The sequence below is a fragment of the Sciurus vulgaris genome (assembly GCF_902686455.1).
Source record: "Sciurus vulgaris genome assembly, chromosome: 12".
Classification (NCBI taxonomy): Eukaryota; Metazoa; Chordata; class Mammalia; order Rodentia; family Sciuridae; genus Sciurus; species Sciurus vulgaris.
In genome coordinates this window covers 75,279,540-75,299,139 of record NC_136473.1, presented here as the reverse complement: position 1 = coordinate 75,299,139, position 19,600 = coordinate 75,279,540, and the positions used below count along the sequence as shown (strand labels likewise).

The window sequence follows — 19,600 nt, the reverse complement described above, 5'->3', positions numbered from 1 at the left end:
TTGATTTTCCTTAAATTTCTGAGGTATTTGTACTTGGGTCTCTCACCATGGCAGTCTATCTCCATTTACCCAGTTTTTTTTGTTTGCTTGTTTTTTATTGGAATTGGTCACATTTTTTTGTTTTGTTTTGCTTTCTCCACCCCATTTTTATTGTTTTGAATGTTAAGCATTCCATTTCTTTTTTCTTTTTGTATTTGTAATTTAAACTAAAAATACAAAGTTACTGTAGTATGCAGTTACATCAATGTTTATAGCAGCTCAACTCTCAATAGCTAGATTGTGGAACCAACCTAGATGCCCTTCAACAATTGAATGGATATATATATATATATATATATAATGGAATATTATTCAGCCATAAAGAAGAATAATATTATGGCATTTGCATATAAATATATAAATGGATGGAATGGAAGAATATCATGCTAAGTGAAATAAGCCAATCCCAAAAAACCAAAGACCAAATGTTTTCCCTGATAAATAGATGATGATATATAACGGGGGTGGGGGATGGAGGGTGAGAGAAGAATGGAGGAACTTTCGATTATGTAGAGGGAAATGAGAAGGAGGGGGTATGAAAAATGGTGGAATGAGACAGACATCATTACCCTATGTACATGTATGATTACACGAATGGTATGAATCTACATCGTGTACAACCATAGGAATGAAATGATGTACCCCATTTGTGTACAATGAATCAAAATGCAGTCTGTAAAAAATAAAAAAATATATAAATAATTTTAAAAATGTAAAGTTAAAACAAATCTAAGACTAATCAATGTCTCTATCATACTACTCGACAAGAGCAATTTACAAAGATTTAATTCTCCATTCTCCCCCATTGCACCATTATATCATCACATCATAGTTTGGTGTGACTTTGGTTTGATATAGATCCCCAACCTTTTGTGCATGCTTGGCTCATACAACCCCACAAACATTTTCCATTCTAACATCCTGGTTGGCTTTGAATTTCCTTTTTATTTCTAGGACTTTTTGATTTTTTTCTCTTTATTGCTTTCAATTTCATTCATATGTTTTAAGAAAAACGTTTATTTCCTGGCTAATTCAGCATTTAGAGCAGAATGAGGAGTTTCTTATTTCTGCTTCGTCCTCCATATTGATTGAAGGTGCCTCTTAATCTTTGTTCGTTTTAATCCTTGAAAGACCATAGAGGATGATCCATGCTGTTCTTCCATTCAATAGTCACTTATTGAACATCTACTGAAGGCTGATGCTAAATCTTGAAATTTGATGCTAAACTCACTTAAGTAAGTCTAGGCAATGTTTATTCTGTGGTTGAGAGGGTGATAAAAGGGTATGCTTTTCCTAAGGGATTTTATTATCATCCAGTTTACTTAAACATTCCTGGGGACAAATGCTGTCCTAAAATGAGTTAGACTAAGAATTTTCACTCTGTTTGCAATGATAGTAAAGTTTTGATTCTAGTAAGAGGCCTCAGGGAAAGCCTGCATAATTGAAATTCACCAAGAAATTGAAAATTCACTTTAGCCAAGAGACTTCACCTCCCTCTCTACCCACCCTCCCCTCTCTTCCACCCTGGTATGCACCAAGCCTTTCAGTAGGGTCCTCTCCTCTCTTCTCTTTCCTCCTTCCTCCACTAGGGATCAGAGGGAGTAGCTGTGTTGGAGAAGCCCTGGCTCTGGACACTCCCCTGAAGCCCAGTGAATTGACCCAGCCTGTGAAAAGGCCCGTCCCCCTATGGCTTTGGTGCAGCCTCACGTAGCCCTCAGGGACCTGTGTTTGATCTGGAATGAAGTCAGCTCAGGTGTTGCTGCACTGGCATTTTCTATTTCTCATTGCTCACCATGCTTGTCTCTCTCCCAGAGGTCCTCCAGCACTAAGGACCTGCAGGAAATCCCTTTGTCTTGAGTAATAGACTAAGCCTCTCTGGGAACTGCAGCAAGGCAGTAGGAAAACGGTCTCCCAAGGTCTCCTGTCTTCATTCCTTGCACCAGATGCACTTGACCTCTATCAGACTTCCAGAGCTGGCCTTCCACTCTCTGGACACCTTGTCAGGTCTCAGGTGGTGAAACTCATCTGCTTCTCCTTAGAGTCTGCTCCAACTGAGCAGGTCTTAGGAAGAGTCTCTGAAAGCTTGTTTTCCATCAGCTCGGTGACACCACCATCTCCTTCACAGAGCCCAGTAATTGGGGCCTCTTGGGTCCTGAGCTATGAACACTTCTCCACTTATTCTACAAAAATTTTCTTTTTTTCTTTTATAAAACAGATTTGTAGCCCAACTATGCCTTTGCCATACCCAAGACAGGTGTAAAAAAACTTCATCTCAATTTCCTTCTGGTCTTTGACTAAAGCTTGAAGTTCTTCCTTTGGAGTAGCTCTGACCCAGGTGGCCTAAAGAGATTTAAATTGACCAAGTTAATTACTCCCACATGCCAAGTTGTTTGAAAAAAGAATGTACATTTTAAACTATGAAATGAAAGGTCATTCTAACTCTCTTTCCACACTTAAATTTGATACCGTGATTAATAACGATGATGATGATGATGATGATATAACAATAGGATAGTAATAGCTAAATATTAACTCTCTGTGTGCCAGACACTTATCAAATGCTTCACTGGCAATTATATGAAGTCATTGCTATTAATTTCACCTTTTTATAGACGGGGAAAATGAGACTTAGAGAAACAAATTATTTTAGCAGAAGCCACACACCTAATGAAGATTGAGACTGTAATTTAAGCCCCATAATCTGAATTTGGAACTTACCTTTTGAAAATCCAGCAACTATTTCTTCAGGTCCAGGTCCAGAGTCACCTCCACTCGTAAGATGCCATCATTTCTGGCAAGGAGTTCACACAAAAGCAGAACATGAGTCTGAGGAGGAGAAGCAGTTAACCCGACAGAAGTTGTTAAAATATGTCTGGAAGAAGAGGCCGAATGAGCAAAGTCAAGGACAAAGAAAACAGTAGAGATCATTCTGGGAACTACAAGGAGTTCCCTGTCATGTGGCTGGCTTTCAGCTGCAGGGACAGATAGGAGCAACACAATGCAGGTCCCAGCATGTCAGGCTGGTCCCCTGGGAGTCTTTGAATATCATCAAGGTATAGAAATCATCCTTGCAGGCATGGTGGCGCACACCTGTAATCCCAGTGGCTCGGGAGGCTGAGGTAGGAGGATTACAAGTTCCAAGCCAGCCTCAGCAAGTGAGGCCCTAAGCAACTTGGGCCTCACTTACCCAAGTTGCATTCTGTTTCTAAATAAAACATTTTAAAAAATGGCTGGGTATGTAACTCAGTGGGTTCAATTCCCAATACCTTCCCTCCACAAAGAAAAAGAAAAAGTCATCCTAATTTGTGTCCTATAGAAGAAAGAACTACAGACAGAGTTAATGCAATTAAATCCTGATAGACTTCCACTGTTACTGTTATAGCTTCTACAGGTCAGAAGTTCAAAGTCCTGTCCAGAGATGCATCCTCCTGAAGTCTGAAGACTTTTGAGGGCTCCTTAATGTTTCATGGGACACTAAATGACATTAAGGATAGAATTTTGGATGGCAGCAAAAATTGGAAGAATTTTCACTCAGCAGACTTCTCTTAAAAATGTTATTACAATGTGTCATGCTCTATGACAGTTACTAAGGACACTAAGTCAAATGAAAATGGAAGCTACCACTCGAGCAGTGGAAAGATTAATAAGGGATGAAAATATGATACCAAACAAAAGACCATAGTACAATACGTACGGCGGTGAAGAGCACACGTAAAAAGCAAAGAAGCATAGAATTGGAGGGTAGCAGATCTCTGGGGCTCAAGTTCTGATTCTGCCAGTAATTGCTAGGCAAGGAATGTAATTTCTTGGGGCCTCATTTTCCCTATCAGCAAAATGAGAACATTGGATGATATCCAAGTAAGCTCTCAGTTGTAAAATTCAGTGATTAAAAATGCAATCATTTAATGACACCACTGACTTAAAAATACTTGATTTACAAAGTTCAGCATATAGAAATGTAAGCTGAGAGTTGGTTTCTTCTCTGCAACCCCCACTCCCTCTAGAGGACAACTTCCTTTAGTATACTTAGGGAAAAGCTCTCTACCGTGTTTTGAAAGTTCAGAGTTTGAGTCTTAAAATTCCAAGTGGAAGTTTCCTAGGCTAGCCTATGTAATATAATGCTTTTGAGCAAAACTCTTAAGTCTGAATTATCTTGTTCTGACCATGAAAAATAATTTGACCACAAGAAATGATGTCAATGCTTCGCTTTCTTCATCCATAAAATGGGGATTGCAATTGGATCCACTTTTTAGTGCTGCTAAGAGCAATTAGTCAGTTAATTGATGTTAAGTGTTTAGAGTAATATTTGGCAAATGACAGACTTTCAACGAAGATGATTTATATCATTTTATAATGAAGTTCAGTGACTTCTCATCCTTTCTCTCCCCTTTATTTTTAGGTGTTTATGCAATTAAAGTTGTATCTTGGAAGCCCTAGGGCAACCACTGACAAGATTTTTTAAGTGATATAAATAATAAGTCAACAGAGGAAACAAAATGGAATCATAAATGCTCAATTAACCCAAGGGAAGGCTGAAAAAGAGGTAAAAAGAAATAAAGAACAGATGGAAGAAATAGAAAACCGTTAGCAAGATGGTAGATTCTAATCCAACCATATCAATAATCACATTAAAAATGAATGCCTGAGTGCATCAATTAAATGAGGGAGGCTGTCAGATTGGATCAAAAAGCAAGCCTTAACTATATGCTTCTATCAGAAATCAACTTTAAATATGAAGACATATCTATAGAAGGCAGACTCACACACAGAAGCCCTGTTGCTTCATTACCGACAGGTTTCCACCAATACTGCAGTCTATACATGAGTGCACGTGAGATGGATTTCCATGTGCCAAAAACAACATAGAATATAACACAGAAGATGTGTTTTAATAGGGAATGCTTCTGTGGGTGTGTACAGATGATAGAAGAATTTCAAAATGAGCAGCACCACACAGAAAATGAATATGAATTATTCTGTAGGAAAGTCATGCTCTAATGGAAAAAAAAGCAATTGTTCATCACAATACAAAACTTCAGAATATATAATTGTGAAAGTCACCAGCTTTTGTGGCCCTTCTCCTTGCAATTGCCCATACTCTATCCCTAAACATGCTTTTTCGTATGTTGGATTTACTTTCTTTTTCTATGTTTAGGGGGTTTCCCCACTATTTTAAATTGCCACCATTATTTTTTTATCTTTTATTTATTTATTTTTAATTTTTTATTTGCTGTAGTTATCCATGACAGTAGAATTCATTTTTTATAATTCTCTATGCTATGTATTTTATCTTCACATCATTTCCAATACTGAAGTTAGAAACCATATAAAGACATTTAGAAATTTCTAATTTATGAATTTTGCTTTTAAAAATTGACCCAATGAAAGTGCACTATCAACACTAATTTTGTGTGCATGTCTTATTCATGTATGTAAAAATGTTTACACCTCCTCAAAAGATGAGGAGATGTCCTTTTTGTGCATCTGCAATTGTGAAAGAAAATATTTCAAGATCATGAAAAAAAAAATGAAGGCATAGCTAAATTAAAAGTAAAAAGGGAAAGCTAAATTAAAAGTAAAAAGGAAGAAATATTCCATGCAAAAACTAACCCAAAACAAAAGCTGAAATAGTTATTTTGATAATGTTTTTGAGCAAACAAAACAGATTTCAGATAAAGGAACATTCTCAAGGATAAAGAGAGACACTATATAATGACAAAGGAATCAATTTTCCAAGAATGCACAACAATCCCAAATGCATAAGGGACATAGCATTAGACTGCAAAATGCATGTTGCAAAACCAAGTAGAACTAAAAGGAAATGCAAACAGATCTGTAATTGTAGCTGGAGACTTTAGCACTACTCTCTCTGTAGTTAATAGACTATGTAGAGAGAAATATAAGTGAGGATATAGGGATCCTGAGCAACATTATCAATTAGACCTAATTGACATTTATGGAACATTCTACATGAAAAAGCAAAATAGACTTTCTTTTTAAAATGTGTATAGTCATGTGCCAAGATATGTATACCAAGATATACCATATTCAGGATTGCAAACTAAACCTCAACAAATTTAAAAGAATAAGAGTCATACAAAGTATATTCTCAGACCATAAAATAATTAAACTAGAAATAAATAATAGGAAGCCACTTAGAAAATCTCAGAATATTTGGAGAAATTTACAAAGAATAAAAATCATATAATCATTAATCGATGCAGAAAATCATTTGATATAATTCAACCTACATTTATGGTGAAGAATCTCAGCAAAGTAGAAACAAGAGAACTTCACGGCAAAATGTAATGGAACATCCACCAAGCTACAAATGTATCACACTTAATGATGAAAAGCTGAATACTTCCCTAATCATCTTTTGACATCATTCTGGAAGTCCTAGCCAGTGCAATAAAGCAAGAAAAAAAAATATAAAACACATATCATAGAGAGAAATAAAACATCTGTCTTTACAAATGCCATGGTTGCCTAAATAGAAAATCCCAAAAGAAGTCTCCAAAATATATTTTTTGGATAAAGAAAAGAGATTTTCAAGGTCACAGACTACAAAGTTAATAATTGGAATCCAAAGTTAAAAAGAATATTATTTGCCATAACACCAAACAGAACAATATTGAGATTATAAATCTTTAAAAAAAAAATTGGTATGGGTCAGATTTGTATCCTAAAATCTGCAGAACACAGATGAAAGAAAAAGTCCTGAATACATTTAGAGATACCCCATTCTAATAGACTTTAAGGCTCAATATTGTAAAGCAATTAATTCTCCCCAATTTAATCAAGATTCAACAAAATTCCAGCATACTCTTTTATAAACACTACAAAAGTAATTCTATAGTCTATGTGGAAAGGCAAAGGAACTGGAACAGCCAGAACAATTTTGACACAGAATAGGAAGGTGGAGGATACATTTTCTTTTAATAAGGACTTACTATAAAGGTACAGTACATAGTAGTATTGGTGAAATATAAACAAATCAATGGACAGGCAAAGAAAGGAAGTAGGATGACACAAATAAAAAATAGTTGGTGAACTTTTTGTAAAAGTTCAAATGCAATTGAAGGAGAAACTGAAGTGTTTTCAACAAATGGTGTTGGAACAGTTGTAAATATGCACACACACGCACACACACACACACACACACACACAAGTCCTTTCCATATACCGTGTCTCTTATACAAAAATTAACCCTAAATAGATTATCTATATAAATATGAAATGAAGAACTATAAAATTTTTAGGAAACACAAGAGAAAATCTGTGTGAATTTAGATTAGCCTAAAGATTTACATTATCAAAAGCATAATAAATTATACCTCAAAATTAAAATGTTTGTTTTGCAAAGGACAGAGCCATAAGTTAGAGAAAATATTTGCAAATTATATTTTTGGCAAAGAACTTCTAACCAGGACAAATAAAGAACTCTCAGAACTCGACAATAAGGAATCAAGCGACCAAACTTAAAAGTGGGTAAACTATCTGAATGATATTTAATCAAAAGAAGATACATTGATTGCAAATAAGCCAAGAGATAGTCAATGTGATTAATCACAGGGAAATACAAATTAAGACAACTAGGGGATACTACTACATACCCATTATAATGGATAAGTTAAAAGTGGCCATGGCAAGTGTTGACAAGGATATAAACCACCTGGAACTCTAATACATAGCTAGTGGGAATGCAGAATACTACAGTTTCATTGGAAAACATTTTGGCAGTTTCTGCAAAGTTAAACATGTACCTGCCATATGATCCATCAGTCCCACTTCTGATTATCAACCCACGAGTATGAAAACTTATGTTCCTATAAAAGCATGCATGTAAGACTTTAGAGCAGCTTTATTCACAGTCATCAAAACTTGAAAACAATGTATATTCCCAATGAACAGCAACTATAAAAACAAGGTGTGGTGCATTCAGACAATGGAATACTATACAACATTTTAAGTAAGAATACAGCATTGATTCACAAACAACGTGGATGAAACCTAAATGCATTTTACTAAGTAGAAACTAGACTCTGGGCTGGGGGTGTAGCTCAGTGGTAGAGCATATGCCAAGCTCACACAAGGGCCCAGGCTTGATTCCCTGCACTACACACACATGCACACACACACACATGAAGAAAAACGGTGAACTCCAAATATTACATGTTGAATGATTCCATCTATATAATGCTCTGGGAGTAGGAAAACTCTAAGAAAAATAGAATGGCGGCTTCCATGGGTTACATGGTGAGAGGGGCCATTGTCTATGAAGAGGGAACCCAAGAAAATTTGGGGGCAGATGGAACTATTCTGTGTGCAACTGTGGTGAGAGATACATGGATTTATACATTAGTCCAAAGTCACTAAGTCATTCACCAAAAGTAATGAACTTTACCATATTAACTTTGCTTATTTGTTTGAGGTTGTTGCTTTTTTTGCCCAGGAAACCCATCAGGAAGATGAAGAGGAAAAATAGCTTCTAGATCATGACAGATGAATTTAACTTATGAAAAGAGAATTAGATAGCATATATCCTCACAAAAGGAATTGGAAAAAGAGTCAATGACCTAAATAAAGTGTTTTGACTGGGGATACATAAAGAAGGACAAAAGACTATAGAGAAACATTATACTCTAGTTGGTAAATCTGCTTTTTCAGAGGGGTATGAGTTAATAGATCTGCATATATTTTATTAATACCCTGGGGTTGAATAAATGACTAAACACATTTTAGATAGTGAGAGCTAGGCCTCTTAAAAGAAAAGAAAGAAGTTGCAATTTAGAAGAGGTGAAGAACTAGAATGGAACTCGTGGTGTTGGATTGATGTCAGGTAGCAATAGAAATGAACCAACTTTAAAAATTAGATAAATAATGGTCAAGAAGATTAGGTGATAATGCGAAGAAAAGATAGATGGCTATCTAGATAGATGATAGATGATAATGATGATGAAAACATATATATGCATATATATAGAGAGAGAAATAGATATTAGATGGATAAAAACAGATGTATATATGCATGTTAGTGTCCAAACATGTATTTCTCAGCTTCATACTCTAGAATAAAAGCAGTAATACTCAATATCAATAAGCATACCTAGAACCCAGATCTTACTTTCTTAGTTCCATTTTCTAATAAAAGGGAATAAGGACTTCTTAAAGAACTGATTGATTTCAGGTCTAGACAGGAAAAATACAAGATAAACCTATATAACATTCATGTAGTGTCACAAAGTAAGCAATTACTTTTTACAGATGAGGGGCAAAAAAAAATAACATTACAAAATGAAAATAATAATTACTTCAGGCAAGGTCCTGCCAGATGCTACAATTAGCAGCAAAAGCTTGCAAAACAGGATATTTGCATAGTATCAAATGATCATTCCACAAATATTTAGTATATGGCAAAGGGAAAAATATTCCATTATGGTGGAGAATGCTAGCAGACACGATCTCAACCAAGTGATCAGGGTTGGTGTTAACAGTAATAAAGTACATGAACATCATATACCTCTGATAGGTTGATTTAATAAGAAGGGCACATTATCCCTGCTCTATCATTCCCAAGAATGCAGAACTTCAGTTTAATCAGGAGAAAACATCAAACAAAACCAAGCTAAGAACTTTTCTACCAAGTAACTTATGCATGCTCTCCAAAAGTGTCAAGGCCATGAAAGACAAGGAAGGAAAGGCAAAAGGGCTGTCAAACCTTGGAAGAGACTAAAAATACCTGAATGGAAAATGGTATCCTGGATTACAACCTTGGATAGAAAAGATAATAGGGGGGAGAATGGTTATACTTATGTTGTACTGGTTCTGCTTTTCTGTCTGATAGAGAGGTCCAGTCAACTATTTCTGAGTCATTCATCCCACAGATGCATCTCTATACCTCCTGTTCCTCCCTGCTTACTAGGTCCCACTAAGCATCTATCTGCTGAGTGATGTCTACAACTCCCATGCTCTGATCCCTCTCAAAATGATGCTGTTCCCCTACAGAGTTCTCACTGGAAAGGTAAATGTGGGACAAGCCACACTTCTCTGTATTTTCTTTTTATTTATTTAGCACAAATAATTCTACAAAAAGGGAACACTACTTCTGTTTACCTGGATATTGTTTCATCAGATATGACATGTTTATAGAGTCCTAAGAAGGAATTATGTTTTAAATTATGTTAAGCAGAACTATGCCATTTGTCCCTTGAACAACCCCAACTCACAGCTGCCCTATAAGAACCTCTACTTATGTTAAATTTATTTATTTTCTGTTTCTAAAATTTATCCCCAAGTCTTTAGGAATATAAGAGAAAGGCTTTATTAGTGCATCTTTTTCAAGGTCCCCAGTCCCCTGTCTCCTGAAAACTGTCCAGTGAAAATTGAAAATCATGGTACCCATACCTTGATCCTGGTTTCATTCTTAACGAAAGTAAGTACTGGAGTCTGTTTTCCTCACATCCAACATTCCAAGAGGTGGGAAATGTGGGAGAGGAAGCAACGATTACCATTTATTTTTTATTCTTCTTGAAACAATAGCTGAAGTCACCAATATTGCTCCCTTGGAAGTCTGAGGAGTAAACATGGGATTAAAGCCAGATGTTTTTAGATCATTTTCAGTTCAGTGGCAAAGTGTCCATAATACCAATTTACAGAAAATGATCTGTGACAAACTTCATATGTGATACTAAACCCACCAACAATTCTCAACAACCTGAAATCCTATACTTCCATTGGATTTCCATGGGAAGCTCATAATGTAGACATCTATATAAAACATGTACAGTATTGCTCAGCTAGGCCTCTCTTGAAATGTGACTTTGTTCCAACAGATACTCTTCCCCACCCTGAAGAATAAATGAAAGTGATATTTAAAGGGTGCTAAATAAATGAAAGTGATATTTAAAGGGTGGTTTCAAAATGGGGGCAGGGTATCCTCAAACAGGAAAAGTGGAATGATTCTGGAGTTTCAAGCACTCTAAGAAGATGTCCAGAATGCATCTGAGGCTTGCTTGGTGTAGCATGAACACAGGGCTGGTCAATGGACAAAACAATATGTGTTGGAAAGAAAAACGCCAACAATGGCACCAATGCCAAAATTAATGTTTACCATTTTCAAAGTTGTACTTTGGACCTACTGCTCTGAACCCCAAAGAGGATGAAGTGAATGCTAGGGTTATTTTATAGAGTGAGCTCCTATTTCTCCCCTCTACTCAGAGGAGAGCTACTAGTACCAGAATTCAAATATTCAGATATTTGCAGATCACGTCTGTAGAACCAGGCTTTGGCTGTTACTTCTCCTGTCCCTTGCTGTAGCAACAGACACTTCTGTCTCTTTCACACAGTGGATTTTTGCACACCATTTGTTTAAAAAAAAAAAAAAAGAATCCTATTAAAAATACTATATTTATAGCTATCTGTATAGATAGATAGCAAGATCAAAAAAGAGAGATGGGTAGACAGATGGATATGTAGATATAGATAGACAGTATATGTGAGAGAGAGAAAGAGAGTTATTTCTGAATGACTTTCCAATGATCCCCAACCCCTGGAAGTCACAGTTTTTTTTTTTTTTTTTTTTTTTTTTGTACTCCCCTCTCCTGTGTTTAAAATGGAATATATTATATATATCTTACCGTATATATATTATAAAATGGACCTGTTCTTCTTTAAAACAAATAGAATATAGAAAAATTAATGGGGCATCACTTTGTAGATTAGATCAAATAAAAAAGTGACTTCCATCTTGCTTTTACTTTCTCTCTAGCTCTTCTCACTTGCTCACTGAGGGAAGCCAGCTGCCATGTTGTGAGGTGTCCCATAGAGAAACACATGGCAAGGATTTGAGGGTGGCCTTCAGCCAACAGCCATCAAAGGACTGAGACCCTCAGCACAACAACTCATGGAGAGCCAAATCTTGCCAACAACCATGTGAGTGAGATGGGAAGCAGATCCCTCCCCAGTCAAGTCCACAAATGAGACTAGAGCCCCCGCTGATATCTTGACTACAAATTTACAAGAGACCTCTGAGCTAAATTGTGCCTAGATTACAGATCCATGGAAACCGGAGCTGTTTGTTTTAAGTCACTAAGTTTTGGGGTAATTTATTAACCAGCAGTAAATAATTAGTAAAATAACCTAGAAATTGCATAAATACGTATATATATTTAAATTATATATTTGTTTATTTATTTGTATAAACTATTACAGGTTGGCCTAGAAATCTGGAATCCTGTCATAATATTGTTCTTCTAGGAAAATATGCTGTATGTTCTCCACCTTTTCCTTAAGAACTATTAAAACATCAAAACAATACATTTGTAAGTTTAGAACTTTCTATACTTAAAGCATGCTTTAAAAATTTTTGTTATTTTTATTGTTATTCATAGGACCTAAGTTGAAGAATTGTGTGTAATTTGATATCTTTTACATTTTTTATGTATTTTCCAAACTTTCCACAATAAATATATTCCACTTTTTATTTTCCTGGTAAACTCAGATTAATCATTTTATGGACTAACCCAAGTACTTCTTCACCTGAGCTTTTCCCTCTTCCTAGGCAGGATTTAGCCTTATTCAGATCCCTTTTGACCTTCCCTTTCTCTCAGCCTTGATCCTCTGTATCATAACGTACACTTTTAATCTGTCTTTCCTACTGGACCATGTGTATATTAATTGTCTTCATGTGCTAGCAAAGTGTTCTCACAGAGCAGGTGTTCAATAATGGCTGATGAAAGAAGGAATGTGTAAACAGAGGAACTTGAGAAAGTACATTAGGCATTAATAGTCATTTCAATGCCTGTAATGAAGACTGGATTATGAGAGACAGAAAAATTTCTTAATAAAAATACCCTACATGTCGTCTTTGCTTAAACCCTTTGGGTGGTTCCTATTCCTTTCGGGAAAGGAGTGAAATCTTTGTGGCCTGGCTGCTGCCTATTTCCACAGTGTCTTCTCTTTCCCACACTTCCCCATCTCTTGGTCTCTTTCTGCACTTCATCCACACTGGCCACCAGACACATATTTGCCATATGTCCTCTGCCATTTTGCCAAGGCTGCAGTTTTTCCCAGCCTATAACATTTCCCTCACCTGCTATAATTTTATTTTGTTCTGCTCACAGCATCTGTAGCTTTCCCCCTATCTGTATGATCACTTAGTAGTCCGTCTGCTAGTTGACAGCAAACTTCATGAGAAGAGAAAGTGTTGTGTTTCTGCTCACCAGTACTCGTGAGTGGATGAATAGCCTTTATAGAAATTTACCTCTGAAATATATTCTCCAGTTGTACGGTGAAAGGCACAGTTTTCCATTACAGGATTTAACATGTAAGTATTTGCATGGTTTTTGAGGACAAGTATGGTCTGAAGATAAATGTGATTAATGAGAGTAGCCATGCAGGAATGAGTCCACCAAAGCTCTATTGTGCCCCACCATCTGTCTAAGACTCTTGCTTCTCCAATTCTGGGGAACACAAAAGAAGATATTTTGGTTGATAGATTAAGCTCACCTAGAGGACTTAATAAATAATTGTAAATCATACTAAAACACAGAGATTGAGCACTAAGCACTATTCTAAGAGGGTTATGTGCATTGACTCAATCTTTCCCACAAAATTTTGAGGTAGAAAATTTTGACGGGGAAGATGGAGGCATGCACATAAGAGCCAAGGTGACAAAACTAGAAAGCTGCCGACCCTGATATGGAACTCAAGCAGTCCTGCTTAGTGCCTGTGCTCCTATGCATTGCTGGACACAGGCTTTCTTCTGGGAGAAACCAAGGAGCTTGAAGTTGCAGCAAACTTCTTCCAAGGATAGGAGTCACTCTGTGTCAAAGATTAAGATTTCTGAATGCCTTTCCAACACTCCTATCTTTATCCATTCCCTTCTCTCATCCCAAGTACCCCGAGGAGTATATTTTATATTCTGTCATGATTCAGAACACATAGTATGAATTCCAAGTCTTGATTGAAACACCAATTCTACCCCTTACTTGTTGTATAAACTTGTGAAAGATTTCCAAACACTCTGTGTGTGTCTGAAAAGGACATCAGGGGTTGTTCCATATTAGGAGTATTAAATTAACGCATATGTAGGTAGGATTTAGCACAGAACCTGTCCATAACAGGCACTAAATTAGTGACAACTATTACCGCTGAATAGTTAGCTTTCTGTGGCCTGTATTTTTTCATTCTATAAACCCACTGGTCTGGTTTCTAACACATATCTTTCTAATTTCCATATCCAGTGATAAGATTTTGGTGACATCACACTTTTGAGGACATACCTCTTTCATGAGCATCAGGTTCACTGTGAAGGAATAGATATGTGTTTAATAACAAATAATTTTCACTCACAGTTGTTGGGTTCATATGGCCATTGGTCAACAGGTTTATTGAAAAACAAAGCATAACCCTGGTTTCACAATTTTTTATTTTGAATTTTCAGAAGTACCATTACAATTTAGAAGTAGGATGCTTTCCTCCATCACTGGTGTTGAGTGGTGCAACCCAAATGCCTATGTTCTCACCTCTTCACCACAGCTAGTTGAGGAGGATGCCTGGACCAGTCTTTTTCTGTCCATCATTTTCCAGTTTTCTGATGCATGAACCCTTCCTGGAGCTGGAAAACAGCATCAAAGAAAGGTTGTGCAGCTTATTACTGTGTGTAAAGTACCTTGCCAACCCGGAGCGAAAGAAGCTATACAAATGCAAAGGATTCAGTGTGATTTTATCTGCGGAGTAAGTTCAGGTCAGAACATCAGGCGGGATTTAAGCCATATCTCTTGCTTCCTTTGCTATTGTGGATTAAAGTCTGCCCATTTTAATGTTCCTTAAATGTAATTTTTTTTTTTTTCTGGGGATAGCTAGACATGCGATGCTGAGAAGGATTTAATTCATTGTGCTGCCACAGGGATGATGATGTTGGCTCAATTTGGGATGCTAGGAGAAAGCCAGAGGATGCTAAACCCTCCCACGGTTGCAATCCTTACAAGGCAATATAATTAAGGGGAAGCAGGAGGGCACCTAAGCAAAATGTGAGGCTGCTGGACAGTTTGAGAGAGGGGTCAAAGAAGGTTGAACTTGCAGAACGGCTCCCTAGTGTGGGGCGTTATCTGGCCAGAATGGATGAGGAAGAGAAGAGAGACACAATCATCCAGAGGATTGCTGAGTGCGGTGAACTGCTGGAGGGCAATTCCGAACAAACCACCAAGTATTAAGAAAAAAAAAATAAAAGAAAGGAAAAAGGCACCCTGGGATTAATTGTCATTCCACTGGCCTGTGAGGAAACTGATACCAAATATAATTGAATTACTTTGTAATTATTTCTTTTGGAGTATTTAACCTAAGCTAGTCTTTGGAGATGGATTCTCTCTCTCTCTCTCTCTCTCCCTTTCTTTTTTCGCTTTGCACTGCAAATGGTTTTGCATTACGGATATTTTTTCTGCTTTACTGTATTATCTTGTGCAAACTACTCTGGTTTGTTTTCCCCCCTCTTCCTTGCCAATGGGGTTGTTTACTTATCGGAATTAAAGTCAGAAGTGAGCGTCTCTTGCCAGCAGGACAGAATTTCTAATAAATATGTAAATAACGCCTCTCTCGGCTGTGGCTGCCGGCGCTGGTGCTGCTCTCACGTGGCCCACCCAGGCCACAGTCTGGAGCTCAGGCAGGCTTGGAGAGGAGGAGAGATTTCCATCAATCTGCAGATCAGAAAGAAATGAAATTAAATTGAACCAGAGAGGGCAAAGGAATAAAGGTGAGGTGGTAAGAAAGGGCATCTGTCCTTGTGGTTGAAGAGACAGGTCATTTTCTTTGGCCTGTGGGTGAAAGCGTCTGAAGGTTGACAAAGCCCATCATAAGAAAGGGAACTTGGAACATTCAGAGTGGATCTAGATAGAGAAAAATAAATGTTTCCATGGCAGGCAGGCCATGATCATTTCAATAATAATCATGGCAACACGGTTATCAATCACCAGCTGCACCTATCTAGTGCCCCATTCTACGTCAGGAGTAATTAACACCATGTGCCAACATTATACCTCAAAAAATATTTTGAGTGCATTTATTATCCTTCTGCACAGAAAGAAATAAAATCAAGCTTCTACAGAGGTTAAGGACACACTATTGAATGATGTTTAAGAGCAAGAACTCTAGGATCAGATTGTAAGAGATATTGAATTTTCCTGTGGCACTTACTAGCTCTGGGATCCATTCTTCTCCTCATTTGTTCATTCAGTAAACATTGAGTAAGCACCTACTCTGTACCATATAGGTTTTAGGATATGGAGATACAGTAGGGAACAAAACTACAGGAACATCCACTATAGTTAACAATAGCAGTACCTATCCCACTGAGTTGCTCTGAGTATTAAATCAATTGATAATTCCTGCTATGTACTATTCCTGTTCCTGCTATCATTCATCAAAAAGGGCAGACTACGGATTAGAGGGCTCTGCAGCTCAGTCTCCAATTGTGAAACAATGTCGTCTCTGATTACATAGGGCTCCATTCAGATTGTGGGAAAGACCCTGTGTGACGTTCTAATAGTCTTGAATCCACTTGGATCTGGTCAGCAGACTCCAAGAGAGAGCAGTGGTTAAGGTCCGGCATGGCCAATCCAGTGATGAACTGGGGAGGTGTGGAATAGGCAGAGATGTGCGAGCCACTTGTCTTCCTGACACCCTTCCTTTGCTTCTTGGGGTCCTATCTCAAAATCTTATGGGTCTAGAATTTGTTTTTGGTGATAGTGCCCTGGCTGCAGTTATGCCTCTTTTATTCTCAGGCCCAAACCGATTCTCTTGAAGAAGATGTAGCTTCAGTTAAATGGCAAAGTCATCTGTGTTTTCTGTTAGTCTGTCTCTTCATTGAAAAAGGAAAATGAACGGGAGTGGGGGGCAGTGGTGGATGTGCCTCCCTTTCTAGTGCTCTGGATCTTCTCCCAGTTTAATGGTTTTTGCAAAATGAGTTCCCGGAAAGGAAATCCAGGGGTTGAGTGGAGCAGGGTATCCAAGCACTGTCAGAGTGGCACGCTTGGGTGAGTCTCTCTTCATGATAAAGGAAAGAATTAATAAGAGCCATAAATTATGGATTACTAATCACTGACACATAATAAGGAAAAGACAGGCAGCTAGGTTTGGTGTTTTAAGGTTTGGTGGTATTTGCATATCTTAGTACAGACTTCTCAGGGGATTCTTGCCTTCCCCCCTTCCTTAAACTTGGGGGTATCTGACCTAAAGGCATTATTGGCTTATCCACTAGAAAACTAAGTGTGCATCAGCTTTAGGCGCCTCAAGGTGTAAATGGTAGGAAGTGCTGGAATCACCAAGCAGAGTGGTTGCTACCATTTGGACAGAGGCCAGAGCTAGAAAGACAATTTCATTACATATTAAACAGCAACCTCCAAGTGTCAGGAAGCCATGGAAATAGATAACCCATACCCTCTCAAAAGTAAAATTATTCATTTTGATATTAGGCAAGAAGACAAATTTCAGAATGAAATTTCTAATATCATAGAATGTTAAACAGCTATTAAGATGATATTTACATAGAGTTTTTAATGATATGGAAAAATCTTATAACCTTAAGCAGAAAAAGTGGAATAAAAAATCACATTAATATACAAAATGGTCTTAAAAAGGTTTTAAAAGCACAGAGGGCAAGTTTGAAGGAAATAAGCCCAAATTTCAGGATGATAGAGTTAGAAATGTTTTTCTTGCTCTTTCAAAATGTATGCATTTTCCAAATTTTTAAAACATATGCATGTATTACATTTTAAAGTAATATGAAGGTATGAAAATTTAAACCTCTACCCGCAATAATATTCAAGTTGATCAAAGGCCACTGATTCTTTCCAAAATATTGGCCATTGAGATTGCTCAGGGCAGAGACAATGGGCAACTTGGAGAAGACACTTTGTGATCAGTGAATTTTCTTTATTGTTTCTGCTCTCCAGGGTGTTCTTGCTCTTTGGGGATCCAAGTCAGGACATCTAGCTTAGAATTGATGATTAGTGGGTGATTAGCTTTTGAAAAGCTCGTCCTGAGAGCAATGTAAAGCATATAATCAACAGAGTTCCAGACTCAGGAGGTTGGTACAAGTTTATTCGGGCAAGAATATGAGTGTGGAGGCAAAGAAAATGAGAGAGAAGTGGACACACTGGGGAGCTAATCAGGAGCTTAAATCGATAGGTCTTACGAATGGGTTTCAAAAGGGGAAATGAACAAGAGGGTGAGTTGTCAATGACCCCTCCTTCTCTTCCTGGTTAATGGATAGATACCTTGTAATTTACTAAAAGAAGAATCATTAGCCTATGACCTTCATTTAGGAGTGGGGTAAAATATTAACTATATCACTGCATACCAGAGTGTCACAAACTTAGTGGATTAAAATAACATGTTTTAACTCAGTTTCAAAGAATTAGGAATTCAGAAGTGACTGTGCAGCTCTGGCTCAGGGTGTCCCATTAGGTAACAATCAAGACATTAGTTAGAATTCCATTCATCTGAAAGCCTGATCTGAAGGGACTGGAGAATCTGCTTCCAAACGTTCTCCTGTGATTGTTGGCTGGAGGCCTCACCTCCTTCCCATGTGGGCTTCTCCATAAGAAGCCATTGCCCCTGCTTCATTCAAAGTAAATGATCCAAGAGAGAAGCAGCAGCAAACTGAAGTGCTTCTCATACCTAGTCTCCGAATTTATACACTGTCACTAAAAGAGAGTACTTTTATTAAAAGTCACTAAATGCAACCCACAGCAGGTAGAATTAGGCCCCACCTTGAAGGTATATCAAATAACTTGCAGATGTATTTTTAATCACCAAAAAAGGGGGTGCTAGATCAAGCTTAGTTTTTGACCTACTATGTGTGAGGGATCATTAAGAAATGCCAACCTCATGTATAGATAGGTAGAGGGTTTAAATAAGGAATTAGAAATATGATTGTGAATCTTCTAGATTTTATGGTGGTAGAAGATTTGAGTAGGATAAGATTGCTTAAGAAAAGTATATAGCATGATATTCTCCAATTTGGCCTGCAAATGCCATAATTTTATCATTCTTTATGGCTGAGTAATATTCCATTGTATATATATACCAGTGTTTCTTTATCCATTCATCAATTGAAGGGCATCTAGGTTGGTTCTACAATCTGGCTATTATGAATTGAGCAGCTATGAACATTGATGTGGCTGTATCTCTGTAGTATGCTGATTTTAAGTCCTTTAGGTATAGGCCAAGGAGTGGGATAGCTGGGTCAAATGGCGGGTCCATTCCAAGTTTTCTAAGGAATCTCCACACTGCTTTCCAGAGTGGCTGCACTAATTTGCAGCCCCACCAGCAATGTATGAATGTACCTTTCTCCCCACATCCTCGCCAACACCTGTTGTTGCTCGTATTCTTGATAATTGCCATTCTAATTGGGGTGAGATGGAATCTTAGGGTGGTTTTGATTTGCATTTCTCTTATTACTAGAGATGTTGAACATTTTTTTCATATGTTTGTTGATTGCTTGTAGATCTTCTGTGAAATGTCTGTTCATTTCCTTAGCCCATTTGTCAATTGGGTTATT

At 37.4% G+C, this 19,600-nt stretch overlaps 1 long non-coding RNA gene across 7 annotated transcripts in view; it reads right to left on the bottom strand.

Moving 5' to 3' along the window:
• Positions 1–19,600, bottom strand: part of LOC306641814 — a 182,448-nt gene that overhangs the window by 9,618 nt on the left and 153,230 nt on the right. For 6 of the 7 annotated variants that reach the window (XR_013758290.1, XR_013758291.1, XR_013758293.1 and 3 more), the window contains 2 exons: positions 2,758–2,911; positions 537–2,379 (listed from right to left, as the gene is read on the bottom strand). This is a non-coding gene — a long non-coding RNA (uncharacterized lncRNA). Of the gene's footprint in view, positions 1–536; positions 2,380–2,757; positions 2,912–19,600 lie in introns of those variants that run through there. The other variant, XR_013758292.1, reaches the window with a different exon arrangement.